Below are 26,878 nucleotides of genomic sequence, written 5' to 3'. Positions count from 1 at the left end.
GTGCCTAGGGTTATCCAACGTGAACCTTTCCCCCGTCCATATTCGGATCACTCGCCAGTGATATTTACCCTGGACCTCTGACAATGCCAGACTTCTGCCTTTACTTGGCGATTCCCACCGTACTCTCTCCTAGACTCCGCCTTTAAAGTGGAAATGAGCCAGCTAATAAGTGAGATTTTCTCAGACAATGTAGGCTTGCTGGATACATTTGCTAAGGTCTGGGAAACATTCAAAGTTTATATCGGGGGGATGGTTATATCAAAGCACTCAGGGGTACTGAAATCTCCCCGGAGTAGGTGAACACTCCTAGAAAAAGAAATATCGGAGCTAGAAACGGAACATCAACGGTTGGGAGATAAACAAACGTTAAGGTACATCCAGGTTAGACTAGAAGAGTACAATGAAATAGCAGCCTAGGAGTTTCAGCATATGGGACAGTATGCGGTAGCCAGAGCATACCGAGAAGGTGAACACCCAGGGGCAACGCTAGGAGCATTGGTGCGCCCTAGGAGAGAGGTAGAGACTCTGTTGGAAGAGTTAGATGAAGATGACCAACCCCTACATGAGCCGCACCATATAGCCGAGAGATTTTGCAAATACTATGCTGAGTTCAATAGGTCTTGAATAATCCTGGATGAGGCAGCCATGAATGACCATTTGGAGCACATTAAAGTGACGTGGGAGCATCTGATGGCTCCGCTGGACCCGGAGGAGATCCGTGCAGCACTGGCTGGTATGCAACCTGGGAAAGCGCCGGGGATGGATGGCCTAACTGTGGCTCTTTATAAAGCATATCAAGATGTCCTGATACCACACTTAGTCACGCTCTATGAAGAAATGGTACAGACCGGGATAATACCCATATGATGCACGAGGCCCTCAAAGTTGCAATACCTAAACCTGGCAAACCTCCCAATGTGTGCTCCTCCTGTGGGCTTTTATCGTTATGAAATGCTGACGCGAAAATGTACGCTTAAGTACTTGACAATAGACTGGAGTTGATATTACCAGGGGTGGTGGGGCCAGAGCAGTCGGGATTTGTCCCGGGTCGGAGTCTGAATACTAATCTTAGGACGCTGCTGGATGCACTACAGCACCTGGACCACGAAACAGAAGAGGCCGCAGTCTTTTTGGACGCCGAAAAGGCGTTTGACTCAGTCGAGTGGATATTCATGAGAGCAACCTTGAGACGGATTGGAGTGGGAGAAGTATTTCAACAATTGGTTAGGACACTGCACAACAAACCGGTGGCACATATTCGTATTGGTGGAATAACCACGTCCCAAAGTCCGATTACAAGAGGCACCCGTTAGGGCTGCCCACTATCGCCCCTGCTATACGCTCTCATAGTGGAGCTGCTGGTGTGCGCGCTCCGAGAATATCATGGTCACAGAGGGCTGCGATCCCCGAGCTACAGACTAGTCGTATCAGCATACGCTGACAACATGTTGATGTATGTTTGGGAACCAGGAAAGAATCTTACCCCGATGTTAAGAGAAGTGGTACGATTTGGGGGTCTTTCAGGGCTAAAGGTTAACTGAGATAAGTCCATCATTTTTCCACTTACCCCATCCACGACGCCACCAGTATTGGAATTCCCCTTGCGATAGACGACAGAAGCAGTACGGTACTTGGGACTACAGATTCATACAGACCCAGCAATAGTCATACTTGAGAACTATGGTAAGGCAATACAAATGTTAGAAGATGTGAACCGCTGGGTCAAACTACCACTCTCTCTCATCGGGCGCATAGCTCTTATGGAAATGGTAGTCCTCCCTATGTTTCTGTTTCTGAACATACCTATTCTCCTGCCTAAAGCAATTTTTGCGACATTATGCAGTTTTCTGACAAAATTAGCATGGGCGGGAAAGCAGCCAAAGGTTCGGTGGGAGGTCCTCACTCTACCTTATGACATGGGGGGTCATAATGCGCCAGACCTAGAATTGTACTATAAAGTGGTGCAAAGCTCCTTCGCCTACTACTGGATTCATGGCCCACATGATCTGCCTAATCAGTGCTTGGAGAGAGACGCCGCACACCCCCACACACTCCCACAGAAACTTTCAAGGCTCCAACCCACCAAATTAGAGTCTTGGATCTACTGAACACTACATCACATGTATGGTGGAGCTTGTGAGATAAACAAGGGGCACACTTGTATTCCTGCATGTTAAACTGGAGCGGTGCACCTGGCTCTCGTTAGTACTGGTAACAAATATGAGAACTGCCCTCCAAACGCAAGGGGTAACAAAGATGGAAGATCTTTTTCACAAAGTAAAGGTTGGGAATTGGAGGAATATCCCTGAGCAAGGCACCCGCCATCAGCCCTGACTCGATATCACTGCCATGAATTGAGAGAACTATTAGGACAAGACTTGCAAGAGCCACAACACATGACGGCACGTTCTGCCGTGATACAGAAAGAAGCCCCAGACAAGTTAGTAAGAGTGCTCTATGTTAACGCACAGGCAAGCGCAGACCCAGTGTGACTAAAGCAAGATCGGACTCGCAGAGAGACTTGGGTAGGCCCGTAGAAGATAAGGTATGGAAGTCCTGCTGCACTAGAACGAAAGAGGGATCTGTAAATGGGGACACCAGTTGATAAACTTTAAGTACATAAAACGTGTGTATTATACGCTGGAAAGATTGTACCGATATGGCCGACGGGAATCTGCAAACTGCCTGCGATGCAGTGAGCAGGAAGAAGGGTTTATACATGCTGCTTGGTACTGTCCAGCGATACTTCAATTCTGGGAGGGAGTTTTCCAGGCATTGACGGCTAGAACAGCCTCACTATACAGATGGAACCAATGCTAGCTTTATTGGGATACGATAAGGACCTAGGAAAATCGGTCAGGAAGCTAGTAGCTATTGGACTACTATTAGCTAAGCGCAGAGTAGCGAGTAGCGATGCGCTGGGCAAGGGGCCCTGCCCCAAAATTGGGGATCGGCACTCGGACATGGCATACTGTAATGAGTAGTTGGACACTTTTAATGAGCTTCAGTCTACACAGAACCGTCCTAGGGACTACTGGGCCCTTTATATGGCATACTTAGTGGACAATTGCGAAAATGCAGAGGAGGAAGGGCACACAGAGGGGCGATGCTGGACACAGGATACTAAAAGAGGATTGCAGGCTGCAGCGTGGTGGGCTATGGAATGGGGCTGCGGTAACACCAGACCCCTGCAAAGGACGAACGAATGTATGCAGTTGAAGAATGTACGGACAACAGGTCCTGTGGGGCAGATGTGTGGGGAGAGGTATAACGAATGACTGTCAGCAGCAGAAAGGTATACTGAAGAGCGCCACTTACCACTGAATGCTTTGTACTACTTTATGAATCATACAAGAACTATGTTGTGCAGTGGGACTACGAGATGGTCAAAGGTGCACGTGTGATCTTTAAAATGTTAACAAAGAAAGAATACAAAATAAAAAGATCAGAGAGGAGTTGGGCAAGAAAAGAAAGGAATCCCCTGAGAGTGTGAAACATTTTTCTGGACTATACAGCTATTTCTGATATTTCAGGAATTGCCTTAAACAAGTGGAAGATACAAACTACCTGCTTGTGGAACGGTGGAGGACGAGTGGAGCCTGCAACCTGCAACCAATTCTCAATTGCATTTTGTTTTCAGTGGACTGGTAATGGTGAGCCGCAGCACAGTGAACATGAAATGCAAAGTGCCACAGAAAGAAAGTGCTTGTAGCTACTAAACAAAAAGGTTTAGGCGATCCTCTAAACCAAAACGTTTGTTGATCCTCAGTTACAACTGACACACATTCACCGTTGTTCCTGTGTCTTAGTAAGCATGTAAGGTAGCGCAGATGGTTAAGGCACCCACTGCGGACATCTGCAGCACGCAGAGCACAGACTTGAAGCCTTTTAAGATGCAACACGTCCTCGACCCTTCTTTTGTGAAGGCATCCCCTCCCTATGATGGGGAATGCTATCTACAGGTGATGGACAGAATGCAGAACAATGTCATACATTCACCCCAGTACAGAGATCTGAGCCTAAATCCATTGTTTCTTGCACTCCACACCACCCCAGTTCAGACATGGTCATATGCAAATCAGTCTGACCCTGTGCCTCATGGGAACAGTCCAGCCCGAACTGCCAAGCCATGCCTTCACTGGACCGGAAACAAGCTTCCAAGGACCGGTTTCTGGAATTCCAGCCGTCTTCAGCCCGGCTTGCTTGAATCCAGTGGTGTGGAGTGCATGGGACTCACGTCTGAGCATACCCATCCCACTCGGGGTGACAAATGCAAAAACCACAGGTGATGGACAGAATGCAGAACAATGTCATACATTCACCCCAGTACAGAGATCTGAGCCTAAATCCATCGTTTTTTGCACTCCACACCACCCCAGTTCAGACATGGTCATATGCAAATCAGTCTGACCCTGTGCCTCATGGGGGCAGTCCAGCCCGAACTGCCAAGCCATGCCTTCCCTGGAATGCTATACAACACGTGGATTGGAGTATGCGTGTGTGTCTGTTTGAATTTCCAAAACGCTTGCAGGTATAATCCTATGTGCTGTTCATCCATCTAAAATCTAACTTTGCCGTTGCATTTAGGAAGCAAACTGTGTTGTTAAATGAAACATACGGGATCCTTATTTTAGGCAGAATGAAGTCCCATATGAACCAAGAAGAGGTAGACGAAGGGTTCCTGCTGCTCAGGCGTCGGCAGCGCAGAGTCTCGTAATAATGATCATTTTATCTGAGCATGGTTCCGAGAGATCGACTCTCCTTCCAAAGCGTACAGCCCCCCATCAGTGCTAGCAGTGACGCCCAGCTCGGGTTTATGCATGTTTGTGGAAAGACCAGGATGCCATGAGCTCAGGTGCAAGCAAAGGAAATCACCAATTTGAATGTTGTTGGGCTGCTAATATACAGTAATTTGCAGGGTCAACGGGCCCTCACAGTCCTGGGACCCGTGCCACTGCACCTGCTGCACCATTGATAAATTGCACAGAAGCATGAGGAGTAAACAAGCACCAGCAGGAGTGTGTGATGAATGGACCAAGAACAGCAGGAGCATCTGCCGTCCGCTGGGAAAACACGAACATGGACTTCAAACAAAATATTATCTCCAAGCCTAAGACTGAAAGAGACATCTACAACCATGAGGAGCGCAAATAAATGAATGCTGCAGTGATTCATTTGTTTTTAAAAAACCTATAGTGCCGGTGCTCATGCCACCGCTGTTGCTGCACACGTGCAAAGCTGGTGCTGCGCCATTAGTGTAGTGCCCTATTGGCTGGTTCTCCAGCTGGGGGAGTAAATCATTAGGGGCCCCTTGTACAAAGCACTTTTGCAGTCGGAAACGTCCAACCACAAAAAAGCTTTTACAAATGTACCAAATACAAATTGTGATTCAGTAACACGCTACCTACTCGCAATTAGTGTTTGCAATTTGGTATTTAAAAGAGGCGTGTTTTACGACATTTCTTCCAATTACTGAATCTGAATGGGCTGTATGAAAGTTTTGCGACCGAATTAAGGTCAAGTTTTACTGACTCCCTGAAGGAGGTGGTAACCCATTTGCAAATAGGTACGGGTCCTTTGAAGAATAGAAAACAAATATTTTAAGAGCAGGCGGCTGTCCCACGGACCCCACTGTCTACTCTTAAAAAATTAAACGAAAAAGCTTATTTTTTTTCTTTTTAAATGCATCCCATTATCCTTTAAGGAAAACGGGCTGCATTAAAAAAAAATAAACAGACTGCTTTATTAAAACCCAATCATAGACATTGTGGTCTGCTGACATCAGCAGGCTGCCATCTCTGTGATGGTTGTGATTCCTAATGGGTCTCAAATTGCGACCTATCTCACTGATATGCATGAGGTAGGTCTATTTGAATCTCGCTAGCAATCGCTAATGACACTCAAAAGAGTTTCATACATTAGGAATTCCGATTTCAAAATTGTGACTCATAGAGAATCGCAAACAGGAAATCGGTATTCCTGATGCTGGTACCTCCTTCCCTAAGTCTTGTTGTATTTTGCATTCTTCGAATGAGATAAGCAAAAAAGAACTGGGATGAAAAAAGAAATTTAAAAAGTCAGTCTGGACACAGTACTTACTCCTTACAAGAGGAAATCAAGTTATACCTGGCGGCACTCATAGATAAGGGGCTGCTCAGTGGGTTAGCTGCTTTGCAGTTGGCTGCGGCAGCTCTCTCCACTACCGAAGCCTGAGCTCTATAGAGCGACAAAAAAATAAATGTGAGCCCTATAGGAGGGGATCTTAAATGCACAGAATGCGGACTCGAACCCATTGTAATGCAAGATACAGCAGGATTTATTGAGGAAAAGAGGTCTACATACATCTGCAATAACCACAGTTCAACTACTAACTCTCAAACATATGTGGTAAAAGGTATGATGGGAAGGGAAAAGAGCCCACGTTTCTTTCTGCAGCTCCAACGGTAATCACACACCACAAAGAGCGAGCAGCACCTGGGCTGAAGATGGACGCAAGTCCGTTCCGAGAGGCGAGTAGGGACTTTGGCATCTGTGAATAGGGGTCTGTGCTGAGAGCCCTAGCTGTGAGCTAAAAGTTGTTGTGACGTGTAAGTAGTAGTTTAGTGTGTGTTTTGTAAGACGGCATGAGAGCGTTGCGGCTGTGCCGTCATGTAATGGCGTGAGCGAGGTGGTAAATGAATCCTATATTCGGTTGGTACAAAAAAATCAACTAGCAGTGAGAAACACTCAGCACATTTATAAAGAAAAAACACGAGGATGTGATTGGTTACCGATCATATCGCCTTACATTCTTGTACGGCTGCTCGCAATCACGCTTCACAGGTGACCAGAGCTGCAATTACAGAGCCCAGGTCTAGGCCGGGAAAATGACTCATCTTAATGATGCTGCCTCACTGGGGGCACATATGACTAAGCATGCTTGCGGCAGGGTCAGAAATGACTTCTCTAAATAAATTTAGCACAGGCATACCATTATGCACGGAGTGCTTGCCTTTTGAACACTTTTAGCTGGGACTTAAACATCAGTATGCCGCACATCATGCCCTTAAATACCGAACCATGCTAATTAGTGCATGGACTTTTAAAATCAATTAATCTGCAAGGCGCGGATCATGCCCGGAGAGCCACTGCTGCCTGTAAAGCCCTACAGCCTCTCTCAGAAACTAGTGCAGCAAACAGCATGCGAAGAAGAAACATGCTGCACAACTTGTGACCCTCGGCAATCCGATACACTGCAGTTTAAGAGGCACGCTGCTCGTTCTCCCCTCTTCCACCGTGGTATGTTGCCAGGCCCAAGATCTGCTCTCTGTGCTCCTTCACGCAAGAGATCTTTTTTTCCACGCTGCTCGCTTTTTAAAAGCAAGAGCTGCAAATGGTGCCTCAGTGATGTATGAAGTGTATGCGCTTCGCAACAGAGTTTGCGCACTCAGGGTTATTACACTAAATGCACGCTCCCTACAGGGAATACTGGCCATTAGGAATTTATGACTATCAGCCCTCGCTAAGTTACAACATTCCAGTAAAACTTACTTTGGGGTAAGCAGGACATAAGATTGTTACAGTGAAAATGGATCTAGTTTGTATTTATTGGTGTTGTAGAAACGTTCATTTTGAGTGAAGTTCCTGGCATAAACTGTGCAGAGATAGGGTTCAGTTTAGTGTGTATTATTTGGTGCTGTTGCATATGAAGCTCTTCTCACACCCAGTGCAGCGATGAGGCCTCTCACTGGAGTGTAAACTTCGGAGCCGTAGAAGATGTGCCTTACCAGTGAAGCTCTTCTCACACACTGTGCAGTGATAAGGCAGCTCTCCTGTGTGTGCACTTTGATGCCGTACATGGCGTTTCTTTCTAAAAAAAGGGCTTGGAAGACACTTTGCAGTGATAAGGTTTCTCTCCAGTGTGTTTGTTGTTACGAGACTTGACTTTTGATTTAAGCTCTTCTCGCACACAGTGCAGTGAAAAGGCTTCTCTCATGTGTGCACGTTTTGATGCCGTACAAGGTTCGCCTTACAAGAAAAGCGCTTTGAACACTCAGTGCAATGATAAAGCTTCTCTCCTATGTGTGTGTTCTTTGATGCCGTACAAGGGAGCTCCTATCAGCAAAGCGCTTGGAACACAGAGTGCAGTGATGAGGCCGCTCTCCTGTGTGAGTTCTTTGATGCAGTACAAGGTTTGCCTTACAAGAAAAGGTTTTGGAACACACAGTGCAATGATGAGGCTTCTCTCCTGTGTGTACGCTTTGATGCTGTACAAGGGTCGACTTTTGAGAAAAGCGCTTGGAACACAGAGTGCAGTGAAAAGGCTTCTCTCCTGTGTGTGTTCTTTGATGCAGTTCAAGGTTTGTCTTCTGAGAAAAGGTTTTGGAACACACAGTGCAATGATGAGGCCTCTCTCCTGTGTGTACGCTTTGATGCTGTACAAGATATCTCTTATCAGTAAAGCGCTTGGAACACAGAGTGCAGTGATAAGGCCGCTCTCCTGTGTGAGTTCTTCGATGCAGTACAAGGTTTGTCTTACAAGAAAAGGTTTTGGAACACACAGTGCAATGATAAGGCCTCTCTCCTGTGTGTACGCTTTGATGCTGTACAAGAGAGCTCTTATCAGCAAAGCGCTTGGGACACACAGTGCAGGGATAAGGTTTCTCCCCTGTGTGTTTTCTTTGGTGCTGTAGTAGATGTGCCTTTTGACTGAAGCTCTTCTCACACATGGTGCAGTGATAAGGCTTTTCTCCTGTGTGTATGCGTTGATGCTGAAGAAGAATTTTCTTTCGAGTGAAGCTCTTGGCACATACAGTACAGTGAAAAGGCCTCTCTCCTGTGTGTACGCGTTGATGCCGTACAAGAGTTGCCTTCTGAGAAAAGCGCTTGGAACACACTGTACAGTGATGAGGCCTCTCTCCTGTGTGAGTTCTTCGATGTCGTACAAGGGAGCTCCTATCAGCAAAGCGTGTGGAACACACAGTGCAGTGATAAGGCCTCTCTCCAGTGTGTGTTCTTTGATGCTGTAAAAAAGTTGCCTTTTGAGTGAAACACTTTTTACACGTTTCGCATGGATATGGCCTGAGGCTGGTGTGTCCTTTTTTGTGCCTCACTAGAAGTGTCTCATTGATAAATCCTTTCTCACACACATTACAAGCAAAGCGTCTCTCCCTCATGTGCATTCTGCTCCGTTTCCTTAAGTCGATATTTTGAGTAAAATTCATCTCGCCTCCGGAACGTTTGTGGCTTTCTTTCCCATTCATACTTTCTAGATGTGATTGTTGTGCTGCAAAATAGAAAAAACATTGAAAATTACATGAAGAAAATATTTCTTGAAAAAGCTGCATTTATATAATATGGACAAGTGAACAGTTACAATTCAGGGAAATAATATGTTTGTTCTAGTAAAAAGAGTCACACTTCCCTTTGAGACGCAAATGGTAGCTAGTCCTCCTACACAAAGTGCGTTGACCTAGTCCTGCAGCAGAAGCATGCTGGGAAATCAAGCGATTCATAAGAACCACTGTTCGACATGGGGTTTCTGGTTGGCTAGGGTAGGCACCTAAGCCAGGCAGAATCCACCTCTCTAGTCAGGGTAAACCAGATACACACCTGAGATAACCTGCGCTCACCCTCTGGTTGCTTGGCGCAGAGCAGTCAGGCTAGTTTAAAGAGACAATTTGCAGAGCATTTGTGCAACACACTAGCGCAGCAACACAGAGAGTAAACCACAAAAGGGAATCCACGCAGGATTAAGTAAAAATAGATTCTATATTACACACTTACTTTTATCTTTGCGTTGAAAGTCGTCACAAAATGATTCGCTTTACCACAGTCTATGCATATCTGTCCAATTGCGGGACATTTACCTTTGTGTGGAAATGACAGTCCGTATCTGTAACACGTTTTGTTTTTCTGTGGAGACAGGACCTTGTGTCCCTCTGCCTTGTACCTTGGCTTACTTTTCGTGCTCATGACCGACGCACTTTGGGCACCTACAGCCTCCATGTCAGTCACTTGGCGATAAGTACACCTGTCAGCGCAAGCAGCCTTGAGGACTTGATACAAGCTCAGTTTCCATCCGCATTCGTCGATGAAATGCTTACGACAGACATCCATTGATCACTCTGAGGAGGGTAGCCTCCTCATCATAAATTAATTGAATTTACGGTGCTTTACCAAACATCCAGTCTTTCAACAAACTCATCAATGGTCTTACCTGGTCTCTGGATGAATATATATCTTTTATAATTCACATTTGGCACTGGCTTAAACTTGACATTAAAGGCCTTTTCGATTTGATCATGTCTTTTCACCTTCTTGTAAATTCTTTTTCATGGCTTCTTTCCTCCTTCATCGGCCATGTTTCTCAAGATACTTTATACTCTTTTTCATCTATTGCATCTATGAACTCTTCAAAAGTCTCTATCCATCCATCTATCGCCAATATTCAGTGTTTTTGCAATATGAAACACAGTTGGCGGTTTTAAGAATGCAGCAGCCGTATATACATTGGAGGACAGTAGTGGGGTCTCAGGCACTTCCTGTGGACTTGATCAGACAGAGCTTCTCTAGCGCCTCGTAATGTGCTGGCTTCGGGCTCAGCCTTAATGACTTTTGGAGCTTGGATCTCGTCCTGGCTCTCCATCGGAGCTCTGTATGTTATGGCTGTCTAAGGAGTTGTTCTGGGCCCCTTAGGCAGCAGCTTTGGTGGTGGGCCGCTTCGTCTGTGGAAACACGGCAAACCCAACCCGACCCTCTTTCTGGGACTGCTCTCCAGCATGTTGTGAGACGATGATTTGTTGATGGTTTAGAGGAGGAGATACATCTTTGTACGCTACAAGTACATGAAAGCAGATAACACTGGTCGATTTTGAGCTTAAATGTTTCTTCACAAACACCTGGTTAATCTCTGCTTCATAGCACATGAATTTCAGTGTAATGTGAACTGAACTATTTCTGGGCGCTTTCCTTGTCCACCTTTAGTTTTCTTACTCCACATAGCGTAATCGTATTAATTTGCGTAATGGTGCTATATATTCTATTAGAAGCTTTTTCGTTCAGTTCTTGTCCAGTGACATGTAGACTTTCAGTGCCGCTGTCTTCATCTTTAAGCATTTTATTCAGGCTGGCACTGTGCTGAGACTCCACCAGTGCCCGCATCGATTCTGCACTTCAACTGAGGCACATGTGGCACGCACGAGCAGTGTGCTGGACCGCGGCAAACTCTCCGGAAGAGCGCTTTTAGTGTACGGGCTTCGTATCCCCTATCTTGTCACCAGTTATAGATTCCTTCCAGCCCAGGTACTCACCAATAACCAAGCCACACGTGGAGAGTAGTTGAACACATCTTGATTACACTGCGTGTACGTCAGAACTCAACGTTCTACACCGGCCTTTAACTCATCTTTCCAGCGCTTACGTTCTTACCGATGATATAACTTGGAAGTCACTCATGAAGGATCGATGCTACTACTGCAAGAATAAGCTTGTTAGTTGCACTGAAGAAAACAGCTATTGAATTTTGTAGACATGGCCCTCTCTACGGGGTCACCCCCAAACTGGTGCCTTCACACTTCCTATTATTGCTGAATTTGTTTCTGTTGGCCTTAGGACACCCTCCTGTTCTACGCCACTGTGAACCCATGTGGTACCCTTTGTAAAAGCTCCCAGGACCAACTAGGCTATCCCACTGGTACTTCCTAGCTGCACGCGGCCAGGATCAGGCCCAAGGCCACCCAGATGCCACTGGTCCTTGCCCATCCACAGAGTGGGGGTAGTTATCCCTGGTACATAGTAGCTATTCTCCACTCTTCCCCTCATAAAGGCAGTTCTAGACAGCCACTGATCCTCCAGCCTAGGGTCCGCACCCACAAGCTGACCAGAAATCATGGGCGAGGCTCTCCTCCCCCTACCTCTCCTCCTAGGGTTCAGCACTCTCCTCCTTTGAGAGGCCCCCCAGAGCACAACTCTCCCACCAGTTCAGGACCTCCCTCCAGCAACTGGTCTCCAAACCTAGGGTCTAAACCCTCAGGTTGCACCGGGTCAGAGGCAAGGGCTCCCTCCCTCTGCACCCCCTTCCAGAGTTCTGCACCCTCCCAAGTGGAGCGGTACCCCTGGAAGCCAAACTGGTCAAGACACTGGTTACAGATGTCCCTCCCTCCAGGTCAGGCATATCCTGAACCTGTCCTCCCAACCAAGGGACCAAACCCAGCCATTGAATACTTGCCTGGTACGCCAGGACTTCTGGGGGCGCACACAGCCTCAACCCCATGAGGGTAACCCATGACTCATGTACTGTGTGAGTCTGCCTGGCGCAGATCTCCCGACCCCAGTTCATCTGACAGCACGAGAAGATCCCCCAGGACAGAAGTGGTGTCACCTTTGCCATTCAATGGTGACTCAGTCCTTCTGGCTGGCCCCTGACCCACTGGTTCTTTCACTGGGGAACACATCCCCCTCTCACCCCTCAATCCGGACTTCTGCACCCTCCCAACTGGAGCGATACTGCCAGACAGCAGAACCACTGGCGCTCCGTTTACAGATGCTCCAGGGTCTCCTAACACTAGGAGATCCCCCTCAACTGGCTTCCTAGTATAGCCTAGGCCCTCAACCTGGTGTTCCCTTAGGGAACCCTCCAGGCCCTGAGACTGGGTTTCGTGCACCTGGGAACACACAGCCCCACACTCATTTCTACTCCACTGAGACAGGACGTGAGCCCCTACACCCCTCCCACTACACTGGGCCCTAGCTGGGCTACACTGAACCTCCTCCCCCACACAGGACGGGAGGATACCCAAGCCACTACTTTTGGAATCACTCTCCAATGCCTTGGCAGAACTTCGGGCACTTACCCAGAAGTCTGCCTCCTGTGCAAGTTCCCAAGGATTAAAGGACTAACACTCCAACAGGTGTTGGCACAACCCCGGCAAACGACTGCATGTGCTCTGTGATAACCATATTGATCAGTCCCTCAAAATCATGTTCTGGGTTAACCGTCACCCAATCAAGCAGTGCATCATAACATTCATCTGCAAACTCCCCCCCAAGACTGGTGAGACCGTTTCTTACTGCCCCTGAACTTCAACCTGTACTCCTCTTCTTGGGAACAAGGTACCATACTTTGGGAACTGGGAATGGGACTTCCTGCACTGGACTCCATATTTCTGCCACCACTGGACCCCACCCTCACTGGTGAATCCAGAAAACCACAACTGCACTCCGGGGATAATCTACCCTCCAGAGCTAATTTCTCCCTGGCGAAGGCCCTCTCATCCTCCGCCATCTTCTCCTGCGATAAGACACTTTCGGTCTCTAGCTTTTTCTCCTCCACACTTAGCTGCGTTATCTCCTTGGCATGCTCGGACCTGAGCTTCTCCAGAGCCAGCTGATGCTCCCGTTCTTCCCTCCTATCTAGCCATTCCTCTGGGGAAAGGGACAAGGATGGGGCACTGCCCCCGACACTGGACCCAGCTAGAGCCTCCCTATCTATGAGGTCCTCACTATCTACTAGCATCCCGGTCCTGTCATTTTCTACCTCCCCTTCAAACTCCACAGGCCCCTCCTCAAACCCACCATCCTCTTGGCGGGCGGCCAGGGCCCTCATCTCCTCATTGTGCTCATGTTCCCATTCGTCCTTTTTCCATTGGATCAGGTTTTGACGTGGTGTCTGACCCACTCACTGCTATGTCTCTCTCCTCACAGAACCCCACCAACTCCCACATAGTGTATCTAAACAGACCATAGAAATTAAAGGCAGACTCTATTTTGGCAGGACGCTCAGACACGAGCAACACAGGAGACCTAGGTGCAAGAGCTGCAACAGGGGTACTCAATACAAAAATGACACTTTTAGGAGAAAAAAATAAAAGAAAACTCGGAAACAATAATCCCCAAACACGTGATTATCTAAATGCAGGGTTTGTAGAGCAACCAGTTGTTGCTGTGGTACTGTGCAAATGCAAGTCCTATCCTCACCGCTGACCATCAATGTTAGAAATGGGATTTCTGGTTGGCTAAGGCTTGCGCCAAAGCCAGACAGAGACCACCACTCTAGTCAGGGCAAGGGAGTTACACGCCAAAGATAACCCCTGCTCACCCCCTTGGTAGCTTGGCACAAGCAGTCAGGCTTATCCCGGAGGCAATGTGTAAAGCGTTTGCATAACACACACATACACAGCAGCAACACCCTAGGCACACCATAAAAGAAACTCCAAACAAGGTTATATAAAAATAGCCTTTGTATTGTCATAAACACATTCGAAACATAATCACATAATATACACTGTGCCAACTGGCACTGGGCAATATTCACAGGGGATTATATACAGGACCAGGCCAATCGGGCCCTGGTCATAACCATCAGAACAGGTAAGTAAATCACAATTAATGAAACAACCAGTAACTACTGGTACCATAATGACCTCAGCATTATCACCTGTAATAAACATATTATGTCTGCATCACTTTGGGCAAACACACATTACACTATCTCCTTAGGCATAAACACATTAGGATAGACCTCATACTCACAAATCACCTCAGGGCCTGGCGCCCTACAAACCTATTAGTCCCCCTGGCCAACTGGCCTTCTCAGGGGCTCAAATGCCCTATGTTCCAAATGTCAGGCTGCTGCCAATGCAGCGGAATTCGCAGTGCGCAATTGCGCTGGGCAGAGGAGTGCATCTCACTCCTACCTCATTCAGAGATGCCCCCAAAGGAATGCCTGCCTAAACGTGGCAGCTTCCCTCTACTTGCTGGGCAGCTGTGAAATCCAAAAAGATGGGCACTGGCACCCTCTGTCCCCCTCTGGGACTCTAACAAAATAAATGGGCCCAAACGTTGCAGCTGCCTGCGCTTTGCAGGGCAGCTGTGAGAATGCACCGGCAGTCCTGGCACTCACTGTGCCTCTGGCGCCCAAAACAATGCCCCACAAGCAATGAGGACGGGCACTGTGCACATGGTAGTCCCACCCTCGGACTCTGAAAATAAACTCTGCCCCAAATGTTGCAGTTGCCCACTGTCACGCGGGGCAACTGTAACAAAATCTTGCCAACACGGGGAAGAGCACGGGAATCTCGTTGGAGATTAGACTGGAGAAGGGCCCAAAACGTTGCAGCTGCCCGCTTCTGCGGTGCAGTGGAGAAAATGCCACAAGCACCGACAATGTGCCGCGAACGGCACCAACAGTCCATTCAGCCCCCCTCACTCACTGGGGTACACTGTCAGAATTCTCTGGGTACTGGTGGGTGGGGGCAGGCATTGACAACGTGCCTCGTCTCTCTTCCACCCCTGGCCCCCTCCTCACCTAGTCGGGTGGTCTCTCGCTTCTTTTGGTTCAAGGAGCGCGGGGTAGGCTCCCGTCTGCTTCCTTTTTCCTTTTTCCACAGGAGCGCGGGGTAGGCTCCCGCGTGCTTCTGGCTTCTTGCGGAGTGCCCCGCCCACAACCAGGCCGCTCTGCCTGGCTTCCGGGTCGCCACGGGCAGCGCGGTGGCCCCTCTTGTAGATCATCTGTGTTCTCGGCGGCAGCCTCATGCGGGGGGCCAGAACCGGCGGCGTGGGCTCCCGCTTCGTTTTTTTTTAAAAAGTACTAATCCATGGAAACAGCGGCAGTGCGAGGTGGGCACCCACTCTTTCAATAAAGATTTTTCCGGGGTGGGCTCCTGCCGGCAACAAATGCAAGGTGGGCTCCTGCTTCAATAAGGAGCTCAGGGGGGAATCCTACACACCGGGATTCCCTCACAGCCTCGCACTGCAGCAGGGCCTGCTCCTCTTCCCTTAGGCAACCCAAATACAGCACTCCTGAGGCGCTCGGCCTCAAAAAGGCAGAAATAAGAGAGTCCTTGATGCTGGGGAGACCCCAGCAAAGTGCAGCGAGGCAGGCCAGCACGAAGCGGCGGTTCCTCCTGGCACAGTGTCCTCCCAGAACAAGCGCAACACTTCATGGGGTCACAGCCCCTACATTGATTGGACAATTTCCTTTGTGTTACAGCATTGGGCATGGGAAACCAGATGCAATTGGTTTTGGAGCACTCTGTTTACCAGGCTCCTCTTCCCTATTGTTAGGTGGGGGTTCAGTGATCAGACGCACCACAGGAGGCGGAGCCAGCATTGTGGAGGGAAAGCACAGCCCTATTCAGGTCCCAGGTGCAACTCCTCCCTCCCATCTGCGTGCAGATCTCTCTATTCATCACTGGTCTGACTCACCCTGTCTCCTGGAGCCACCCACACCATCCAGCCCATGTCACTTCAAGCCAGACATGCAATTCAAATCAGGCAGGCAGACACACAGAAATGCCAACTTCTAAAAGTGTCATTTCTCCACCACTCACCATAAATCTGTGCACACCATTGCGCATCATTTATTCTCACGAGTTCATACATACTAAACTCGACCCTGCACTCCTCTCATACCAGGAACTACCATGGACACACATATCCCCCACGCCTTCCTATGGGAGGGCAGGCCAATTTCACCACAGGCACTCAGAGAGCGCACGCACTCTACACTGGGCCACAGTGCTAAAGTGCACAGAGGTCTAAAATCACTACCACCATGTCAGAGCTAAAGGCAAAAAGTTCAGGGGTGAACCTGCCAAAAGGGCCAAGTCCAACACAGATGAAAAGTGGGTGGAGTCTAGGGAAGAGCGAGTGCTGCACTCAGCTTTAAAGTTACAAAATAAACCTTAAACGGCACGGCTGAAGCGGCGAAAGGAGAGGGGGTTGTTTGTAGTGTTGCTTCTGGTGTATGCAGCAGAAGGGGGGTAGGGTTGATGAAGCAATGAAAAAAAATGTGAGTAGACTGACAGCAACATACTGGTTACCTTGGACTTCTGCGCATTAAACTAGTATCCGCACATCTGGGGGGATTGCCGCCATACAGCATATATTGGAAATCGGAGACGCCATTCTACTTGAGCATTCTGGAATGCTAACAGATTTGATTACTGTTGTTTTGGCTAACAATGACTTTATCCGGGGAGTAGTATGATTTTACTGCAAGTTGCAATAACTTAGCATGGCCAGATTATCAGGCACAATCTGTTTTAGGATTTCACTGGTGGTGGTGACTTAACAGCTGCATTTCTTATCCCTATGTTATTGTTACAATTGTGTAAGATACTTTTTATATCCTCTTGCAGCCTTGAAAAAGTCTCTATGACGAAACACGTGACGGCTGCCTGTCTGTAATGGATTTTATGTCTCCGACGCAAGAAAGGTGAATAATTGTGGAAACAATAAATCACAACAAACATCTCTGATCATGCAGTACTTCTTTACGGGCCACAAGGCATGGCCATTGGACTTTGCTGAGTGCTTCTGTATTCCTCTGCTCATTTGGAAGCAATAGGCCTCTTTGCGGTGACCGTCTGGCTCTCGCACTCAGCGGTCGCTCCCACTCGCTCCTCTTCGAGCCCTGCCTTCCAGAGAAAGTGCAGCTCCATAGCGCCTGGTATCGTTTGTGCTTAGCGCTCCTGTATAGCGCCTGGTATCGTTTTCATCTAATTAATTAATTTATCAATTTGCCTGGTTTCGTTTTTCATCTGATTAATTTAATTTATTAATTTGCTCAGTGCTCCTGCATAGTGGCAACTTTATTTACTATTTAATTAACAGCGCGTGTACTGCATTTTGGCAATTTAAAGATCGACTGTGCCCCTGCTTTGAATCGCGCTACCCTACCGCCATTTTGCTGTTGTTGTTGGTGTTTACCTGTCCCCGTGTCTCCTCCCCGCTCCCGCCTCCCAGCTGACCCTCCCACACACTAGCATCGATCTGCAGGCCCCGTCCTCCTCTGCCTCTGTGACCGTCTGGCTCTCGCACTCAGCGGTCGCTCCCACTCGCTCCTCTTCGAGCCCTGCCTTCCAGAGAAAGTGCAGCTCCATAGCGCCTGGTATCGTTTGTGCTTAGCGCTCCTGTATAGCGCCTGGTATCGTTTTCATCTAATTAATTAATCAATTTTCCTGGTTTCGTTTTTCATCTGATTAATTTAATTTATTAATTTGCTCAGTGCTCCTGCATAGTGGCAACTTTATTTACTATTTAATTAACAGCGCGTGTACTGCATTTTGGCAATTTAAAGATCGACTGTGCCCCTGCTTTGAATCGCGCTACCCTACCGCCATTTTGCTGTTGTTGTTGGTGTTTACCTGTCCCCGTGTCTCCTCCCCGCTCCCGCCTCCCACGCTCCGCCCCCCCCACTATCCATTTATGGACAGATGGACTTACGCGCAGCGGTTGCGCCGAAGGTGCGCCAAAGGTAAGCCCGTCTACGCCCGTCCGCGCCTGTACCGCGCCCAGCGCCAGACCCCCTGGCCCCCGTCCCACCCACCCCACCCGCATTACATACGACGCCTCCACCCTCTCAGCCCTAAACCCCGGTCGACTCCCCAACTGCGCCCAAGCCGCTCCCGGACACACCCATGGACCCTTCACATGCAACTCCTGCAAATATGACAGCACCAAGATCAACTCTTCATCCACTAACACCAAACAGAGATCTGACACCAACCACCTAAAATGCATCCTGCTCAACACCCGCTCGGTCCACAGACACACCATCGACCTTTGGAATCTACTAGACACCATCTCTCCGGACGTCGCCTTCCTAACAGAAACCTGGATGAACGCCTCCTCAGCCCCAGACATCACCATTGCCATCCCGGAAGGCTACAAGATCATCCGAAAAGACCGTACCAATCAGACAGGAGGAGGCATCGCAATCGTCCATAGGAATTCCATCCGCATCTCAACCAGCTCAGACGTCAACCTCGCTAGCGCCGAACACCTTCACTTCCAGATCCACACCGACCCCAAGACCACACTCAGAGGCACCCTCCTCTACAGGCCACCAGGACCCCGTGCACAATTCAGTGAAGACATCACTGATTTTATCATCCCACACGCCCTCCCCTCTGAGAACTACATTCTATTGGGAGACCTCAATTTTCACCTGGAAAAGAGCAACGACAGCAACACCACCACCCTTCTGGACAACCTCGCCAACCTCGGACTCAAACAACTTGTTAATACCCCCACTCACTACGCAGGTCACACACTCGACCCTATCTTCACTTCCAGCAAACATATCTCCTTCAGTCACACCAGCTCTCCATTGCACGGACCACAGCTGCGTTCACTTTGTCTACAAAAAGACCACAACCCACAACCACCCTCAACCCACTCTGCGAAGAAATTGGAACAAAATCACCATCTACCAGATCTCCTCATCGCTTCTACAAAATCCCCCTGCCCATTCCTCGAACCCCAACCAAGCAGCCATTAACCTCACTCATTGGCTAACCAACAGCGCCGACAACCTAGCACCTTTGAAAAAACGTAAAATCAAACCAGGCAGCAAAAACGCCCCCTGGTTCAACGATGATCTTAAGAAATCCAAGAAACTCTGTCGCTCCCTTGAGAAGGCCTGGAAAAAAGATCCAAACACCAGCACCAGGGACGCCTTTAAAAACGCCACCCGCATACACCACCAACTGATCCGGACTGCCAAGAAAGCCGCATTCAAAGACCGACTTGACAACAACGCCCACAACAGCAAGGAATTATTCAACATCGTCAAAGAGTTTACCAACCCTACTTCCAACTCCAACGACATCACTCCCTCTCAAACCCTTTGTGACTCCCTAGCTTCGTTCTTCCACGACAAAATTGCAGACATCCACAACAGCTTCGACAACCAACCTGGAGTCCAACCCACCCAACCTTCTGTCGTACCTTCACCCCCCTTGAACTTCCTTAATGACTGGAACCTAATCTCTACTGAGGACACCATCCGCCTGATGAACTCCATCCACTCAGGATCCCCCACAGACCCATGCCCTCACCACATCTTCAACAAAGCAGACTCCATCATAGCACCACACCTCCGAGACGTCATCAACTGCGCCCTCAACTCCGCCACCTTCCCGGATATCTGGAAACACGCCGAACTCAGCGCCCTTCTGAAAAAACCCACAGCTGACCCCACCGAACTCAAAAACTACCGCCCCATCTCGCTCCTTCCGTTCCCGGCCAAAGTCATCGAGAAAGCTGTCAACAACCAGCTCGCCGCCTTCCTCGAAACCAACAAATCCCTCGACTCCTCACAGTCCGGATTCCGAGCCAAACACAGCACCGAGACCGCACTCATCGCTGCAACAGACGACATTCGAACTCTATTGGACAATGGAGACACAGTCGCCCTCATCCTCCTCGACCTCTCCGCAGCCTTCGACACAGTCTGTCATAGCACCCTGTTACAACGCCTCAGTAACATCGGAATCCAAGGAAAAGCACTGGAATGGATCACCTCGTTCCTTGCCGGCAGAACTCAGAGAGTCCGCCTCCCACCATTCAAGTCAGAGGCCACTGAAGTCATTTGCGGCGTGCCACAAGGATCTTCACTCAGCCTCACCCTCTTCAACATATACATGAGCCCCCTCGTGGCCATCGCATGCCAACACAACCTCAACATCATCTCCTACGCTGATGACACTCAACTGATCCTCTCACTCACCAAAGACCCTAACACCGCCAAAACCAACCTTCATGAAGGAATGAAAGAAGTAGCCGAGTGGATGAAACACAGCCGTCTGAAACTGAACTCAGACAAAACAGAAGTCCTTATCTTAGGTACCTCCCCCTCCGCTTGGGACGACTCTTGGTGGCCAGAGGCCCTTGGAAAAGCACCCATCCCGACAGACCACGCACGGAACCTGGGCGTCATCCTTGACTCCTCACTCTCGATGACCAGACAAGTCAACGCCGTCTCATCATCCTGCTTCAACATTCTTCGCATGCTCAAAAAAACATTTCGTTGGATCCCCACCAAAACTCGAAAAACGGTCACCCACGCTCTGGTTACAAGCCGCCTGGACTACGGAAACACCCTATACGCCGGCACCACCGCAAAACTTCTGAAAAAACTCCAACGCATCCAGAACGCATCAGCCAGACTCATACTAGACATCCCGCGTAAAGACCACATCTCTGATCACCTGAAAAACCTCCACTGGCTCCCCGTCAATAAGAGGATAACTTTCCGCCTCCTAACCCACGCACACAAAGCACTTTACGAACTTGGACCCGAATGCCTCAACACACGACTTTCCTTCTACACCCCCTCCCGCCAGCTACGCTCTTCCAACCAAGCCCTTGCTGCTGTACCCCGCATCAACAAAACCACCATGGGAGGAAGATCCTTCTCCTACCTGGCGGCTAAAACCTGGAACTCACTTCCCATTCACCTTCGCCTCACTCAGAACCACATTGCATTCCGAAAGCAACTTAAAACCTGGATTTTCGACCTGTAATTCCCCACCCTTCTTCAAGCGCCTTGAGACCCTCTGGGTATGTAGCGCGCTATATAAATTACTTGACTTGACTTGACTTTGCCTTAACGAGGGGGAGCAGCTGTCACTTATCACAGTTGCACATCACAAAGGCTCTGCTTGAGCACTCTCACAAAGGAGTTATCACTGGTCTTTTGTGACTCCAGACAAGCTGGACCCAGGGCAAGGAGGAAGCGGACGCCTGACACGTCATGGCGGTGGAAGCCTCTAGAACAGGGGTACTCATAGTACGGCCCGCGGGCCGCTGGCGGCCCGGCAAGCCTTCCCTGGCGGCCCGCGGACTGTCCAAACATTGTACCCGTGTTTAAATATATATATTTTAAAAAGAGTGTCAGCAAACACCCCCGCCGCAGCGCGAGTCAAGAGACTCTGCTGCTCTGTGGGGGCCGGGTCCGGGCGATTCCGTGGAGCTGCAGGGGCCTAAGAGGTGAACAAAACCTCATTAACATGTGAATGGTCTTTTAAAGACCCTTGAAGTGCTCGGGTGCGGCTGTGTATGTGTGTGCCCGGAAGCTGTTTTAGCCCAGGCACACACAGGCAGGATGGGATGAAGCAGTGGTGTTCAATTTTTGAATATACCAAGGGTTAATTATTTTCTTGAATGTATCTCCGACTGTTGTCCACTGTGACATTACCTTTTTGTACTACTAACTTACCCGGGTCCAGTGGCCTATTTCTACTCCATTGTTGTATAACTCATGCTCCCAGCTTAGGCGGCACCCGCCGTATATTCAAAACTCCCAGCCGTATCTTGGCGCTGGTGCACCGTGCAGCTCAGTTCAGTATCTGGCATGCTATATGTAATCCACTCCTCCCCATACCGACCGGGATGTGAACTGACCACTTACTGATGTTTTCCCAGGTCCTCGATGTTGCATGTGTCGTCACAATGACATCCCACTTGCCAGCCCGTGCTAACCGAGTCTCTTGGTTGTCCGCTATTCCAGACAGCAGTCCCTTCGTTGTACCCATCAACCGCACCTCCGAATCATGTGAGCCGGGTTTTCACGTCGGCGGCAATGGGTCAAAATGCACTGGCTCTCACTAATGCACTTCCGTGCACTCCAGCCATGCATTTTCCTTGTGCCCACTTCAAATATTCAGGCCCTGCGCCTGACAGGGTGTTCAGGAGAATTATTCCTCGCCTCTGGGCACTGTCCAATAGGTTGATTCTTGTGCTTGTGTTGTCGAATGTTCAAAGGCTCCCCCACCAAACCTCGAGATTACACCCAGTCCCAGCACTAAAGCACGTTTGTTATCGGGGCTGCCCTCGACCAAGGGTCTTTCACCATGCCCACAGTATGCATGTCCTCTCTCTTGTTCCCGCTCGGGAGATCCAAGCCAGCGCCCGCGGAGGCAGAGGGAGAGGGAGGAAGAGGGGAGGGGGGGGGGAGGAGAGAAGAGGGGGAGAGAGACAGAGGCAGTCAGAGGGAGAGCGAGGGAGAGGCAGACAGAGGGAGAGCGAGGGAGAGCGATGGGGAGCGAGGGAGGAAGACAGAGGCAGAGCGAGGGAGAGCGATGGGGAGCGATGTAGAGCGAGGGAGGAAGACAGAGGCAGAGCGAGGGAGAGCGAGGGAGGAAGACAGAGGCAGACAGAGGGAGAGTGAGGGAGGAAGACAGAGGGAGAACGAGGGAGAGCGAGGGAGGAAGACAGAGGCAGACAGAGGGAGAGCGCAGGAGAGTGAGGGAGGGAGACAGGGAGAGCGAGGGAGAGGGAGAACGAGGGAGAGCGATGGGGAGCGATGGAGAGCGAGGGAGGGAGACAAAGGCAGACAGAGGGAGAACGAGGGAGGGAGAGGGAGAGCGAGGGAGAGGGAGAACGAGGGAGAGCGAGGGAGAGCGAGGGAGGGAGACAGGCAGACAGAGGGAGAGCGAGGGAGGGAGCCAGAGGCAGACAGAGGGAGACAGAGGGAGAACGAGGGAGAGTGAGGTAGAGGGAGAGCGAGGGAGAGGGAGAACGAGGGAGAGCGAGGGAGAGGCAGACCGAGGGAGAGCGAGGGAGAGCGAGGGAGAGCGATGGGGAGCGATGTAGAGCGAGGGAGGAAGACAGAGGCAGAGCGAGGGAGAGCGATGGGGAGCGATGTAGAGCGAGGGAGGAATACAGAGGCAGACGAGAGCGAGGGAGGAAGACAGAGGGAGAGTGAGGGAGGAAGACAGAGGGAGAACAAGGGAGAGGGAGGGAGAGCGATGGAGAGTGAGGGAGGGAGACAGAGGCAGACCGAGGGAGAGCGAGGGAGAGCGATGGGGAGCGATGTAGAGCGAGGGAGGAATACAGAGGCAGACCGAGGAAGGAATACAGAGGCAGACCGAGGGAGGAAGACAGAGGCAGACAGAGGGAGAACGAGGGAGAGCGAGGGAGAGCGAGGGAGAGCGAGGGAGAGTGAGGGAGAGTGAGGGAGAGTGAGGGAGAGTGAGGGAGGGAGACAGAGGCAGACATAGGGAGAACGAGGGAGAGCGAGGGAGAGCGAGGGAGAGCGAGGGAGGGAGACAGAGGCAGACATAGGGAGAGCGCAGGTGAGTGAGGGAGGGAGACAGGGAGAGCGAGGGAGAGGGAGAACGAGGGAGAGCGATGGGGAGCGATGGAGAGCGAGGGAGGGAGACAAAGGCAGATAGAGGGAGAGCGAGGGAGGGAGACAGGCAGACAGAGGGAGAGCGAGGGAGGGAGCCAGAGGGAGACAGAGGGAGAACGAGGGAGAGTGAGGGAGAGCGATGGAGGCAGACAGAGGGAGGGAGAACGAGGGAGAGCGATGGAGAGCGAGGGAGGCAGACAGGGAGAACGAGGGATGGAGAGGGAGGGAGAACGAGGGAGAACGAGGGAGAGCGATGGAGAGCGAGGGATGGAGACAGGGAGAACAAGGGAGAGCGATGGAGGAAGACAGAGGCAGACAGAGGGAGAGCGATGGGGAGCGAGGGAGGAAGACAGAGGCAGACAGAGGGAGAGCGAGGGAGAGCGATGGGGAGCGATGTAGAGCGAGGGAGGAAGACAGAGGCAGACCGAGGGAGAGCGAGGGAGAGCGATGGGGAGCGATGTAGAGCGAGGGAAGAATACAGAGGCAGACCGAGGGAGGAAGACAGAGGCAGACAGAGGCAGACAGAGGGAGAACGAGGGAGAGCGAGGGAGAGCGATGGAGAGTGAGGGAGGGAGACAGAGGCAGACATAGGGAGAGCGCAGGAGAGTGAGGGAGGGAGACAGGGAGAGCGCAGGAGAGTGAGGGAGACAGGGAGAGCGAGGGAGAGGGAGAACGAGGGAGAGCGATGGGGAGCGATGGAGAGCGAGGGAGGGAGACAAAGGCAGATAGAGGGAGAGCGAGGGAGGGAGACAGGCAGACAGAGGGAGAGCGAGGGAGGGAGCCAGAGGCAGACCGAGGGAGACAGAGGCAGACAGAGGGAGAGTGAGGGAGAGCGATGGAGAGCGAGGGAGGCAGACAGGGAGAGCGAGGGATGGAGAGGGAGGGAGAACGAGGGATGGAGAGGGAGGGAGAACGAGGGAGAGCGATGGAGAGCGAGGGAGGGAGACAGAGGGAGAACAAGGGAGAGCGATGGAGGAAGACAGAGGCAGACAGAGGGAGAGCGAGGGAGGAAGACAGAGGCAGACAGGGAGAGCGAGGGAGGCAGACAGAGTGAGTAAGACAGTAAGAGTGAGTATGACAGTAAGAGTGAGTGAGACAGTCAGAGTGAGTGAGACAGAGAGACAGAGGGAGAAAGAGGGAGAGAGGGAGAAAGAGGGAGAGAGGGAGAGAGGGAGAAAGAGGGAGAGAGGGAAAGAGAGAGAGAGAGAAAGAGAAAGAGAAAGAGAGAAAGAGAGAGATGTGTGTATGCCGGGTCTGGTGGCTCAGTGGACGAAGGCGTCCGCTGAAGGGACCAGTGATCAACCTCATGGTACCAGTTTTTTTTTTCCGAGCGCCGCCCGCTCCCCTACTGACTCCGCCCCCACCGGTGCGGCCCTCGGCCACAAACCACACTGTAAATTTGGCCCCCGAGAGAAAGTTTGTGAGTACCCATGCTCTAGAAGCTCCTACTAGTGGGCGCCAGGTATAAATTATGGACTCCAGACCGCAAAAGAATAAACGAGGTCCCAGTGCCACCCACTGTCCCTTCTAATACTTCATGCCAGTAAAAACAACTCTCAACAAAGTCCCACAAAACTATAGTGTCAGAGACAATTTACATCAATGACACCTAGTGACCCCTCCTAACATATCTCACCGTTAAAACTCTCAACGAAGTTCCACAATGCTAAAGTGCAAGATGTTCTCTTGCGAGTATACTGTGTCTTTATATCGACACTGTTATTCTAAGCCTACATGGGGATTGTTTTGCCCATCTTATTCCAATATTATCTCGAGCATATACTGTTATCTCAAGTTGATGCTGCTTCCTATCCTACCATGTGCCTATAGCAGCGACCCATCCTTTGTGATGTCTACTAGTCTATGCTGATATTGATATACTACCTATGATGTGGGTGTATAACTTGTATATATGCCCTCGAATATAAAGGACGTTTCAGCAGACTGACCAATAAACTCCATCACAACCACCAGCTCCTAGATACCATGGCCACTAAGAACCCAGTGACATCAACAGGCCCTAGGCGCTTTTCGACTTTGAAGGCCCCCTTTTCCTCAAAGGGATCCTACCAGACCGCCTTGGTGACCTTTTTCACACGCATCCCACTCTTCCAAAGAAGTGCCCTCCAACCGTCCATTGAAAGGGCCCAATTTTACAATCAGGCGGCAATCTTAGCTGTCGGAGGCCGCCTCTTGACCACTATGCACACCTCTGAATGCTTCTCCTGAAGTCTAACTTTGATTATCCTCAGAAATAACTTCTGAGTATCACTTCAACTTCGGGAGCGTGGAAAGATACGCCCCCAACTCGTTTCTGCAAAACCTCTCCAAACATGCTGCTAAAAAGTACAAACACAAAATCCTGAAAGAACATCCAGAGACACGAATAACAGACATCTTCTACAATCCAACACACGGAAGTCTTAAAATGGACTTCATCTGCTACACTACGAAACCCGCCAAAAGGAGAGAAAATGTCATTCAACACCTTCATGTAACTAATGCTACCAATGTCCCTTATGGATCTAAACAAACTATATCCCTATCCCATAACTTTAGCGGAGATTGGTCCATAACTACTTACAGAAATGGGAACATCCTAATCCAAGCCACTGAACAAAATTATCTATTTTCCACTTTCCGGCTCTCTGCGCCGCCATGCCATTCGCTATCACCACCACCCCTCCACCCTCCCCCATGCACGCCCTCATTTACTAGCTGAACCTTTTACTCCCAAACCCCTTCGCACTGCCCCCATCTCTACCTCCCGTACAGCATCTCTGATCCCCAGACGCACTTAAGCTTCTGTTTCGATACCAAAACTACTTGCCCCCTCTGCATGGCACACCTCCACTGCCCAGCTTGACTTATATATCCCACCGGAATCCTCTCAGTCCACCAACCACAGCAGGCTGGATACTACATTACCCCAAGAGCGGCCTGTGCAGGTAAGAGCGGTGGGGTCCCGGGGGAAAGCGA

The 26,878-nt window shown here is 50.1% G+C and overlaps 1 protein-coding gene across 1 annotated transcript in view; it reads right to left on the bottom strand.

The window, feature by feature from the left end:
- Positions 1 to 6,296: 6,296 nt before the first annotated feature.
- LOC144757114 (uncharacterized) overlaps positions 6,297 to 26,878 on the bottom strand; it is a 73,974-nt gene continuing 53,392 nt past the window's right edge. The window contains exon 4 of the mRNA XM_078646359.1: positions 6,297 to 9,265. The gene's annotated coding sequence lies outside the window, so the exon portion shown is untranslated. The remainder of the gene's footprint in view (positions 9,266 to 26,878) is intronic.

Source organism: Lissotriton helveticus, chromosome 1_1 (genome assembly GCF_964261635.1).
Source record: "Lissotriton helveticus chromosome 1_1, aLisHel1.1, whole genome shotgun sequence".
Lineage (NCBI taxonomy): Eukaryota > Metazoa > Chordata > Amphibia > Caudata > Salamandridae > Lissotriton > Lissotriton helveticus.
This window is presented reverse-complemented; position numbering and strand designations above follow the sequence as displayed.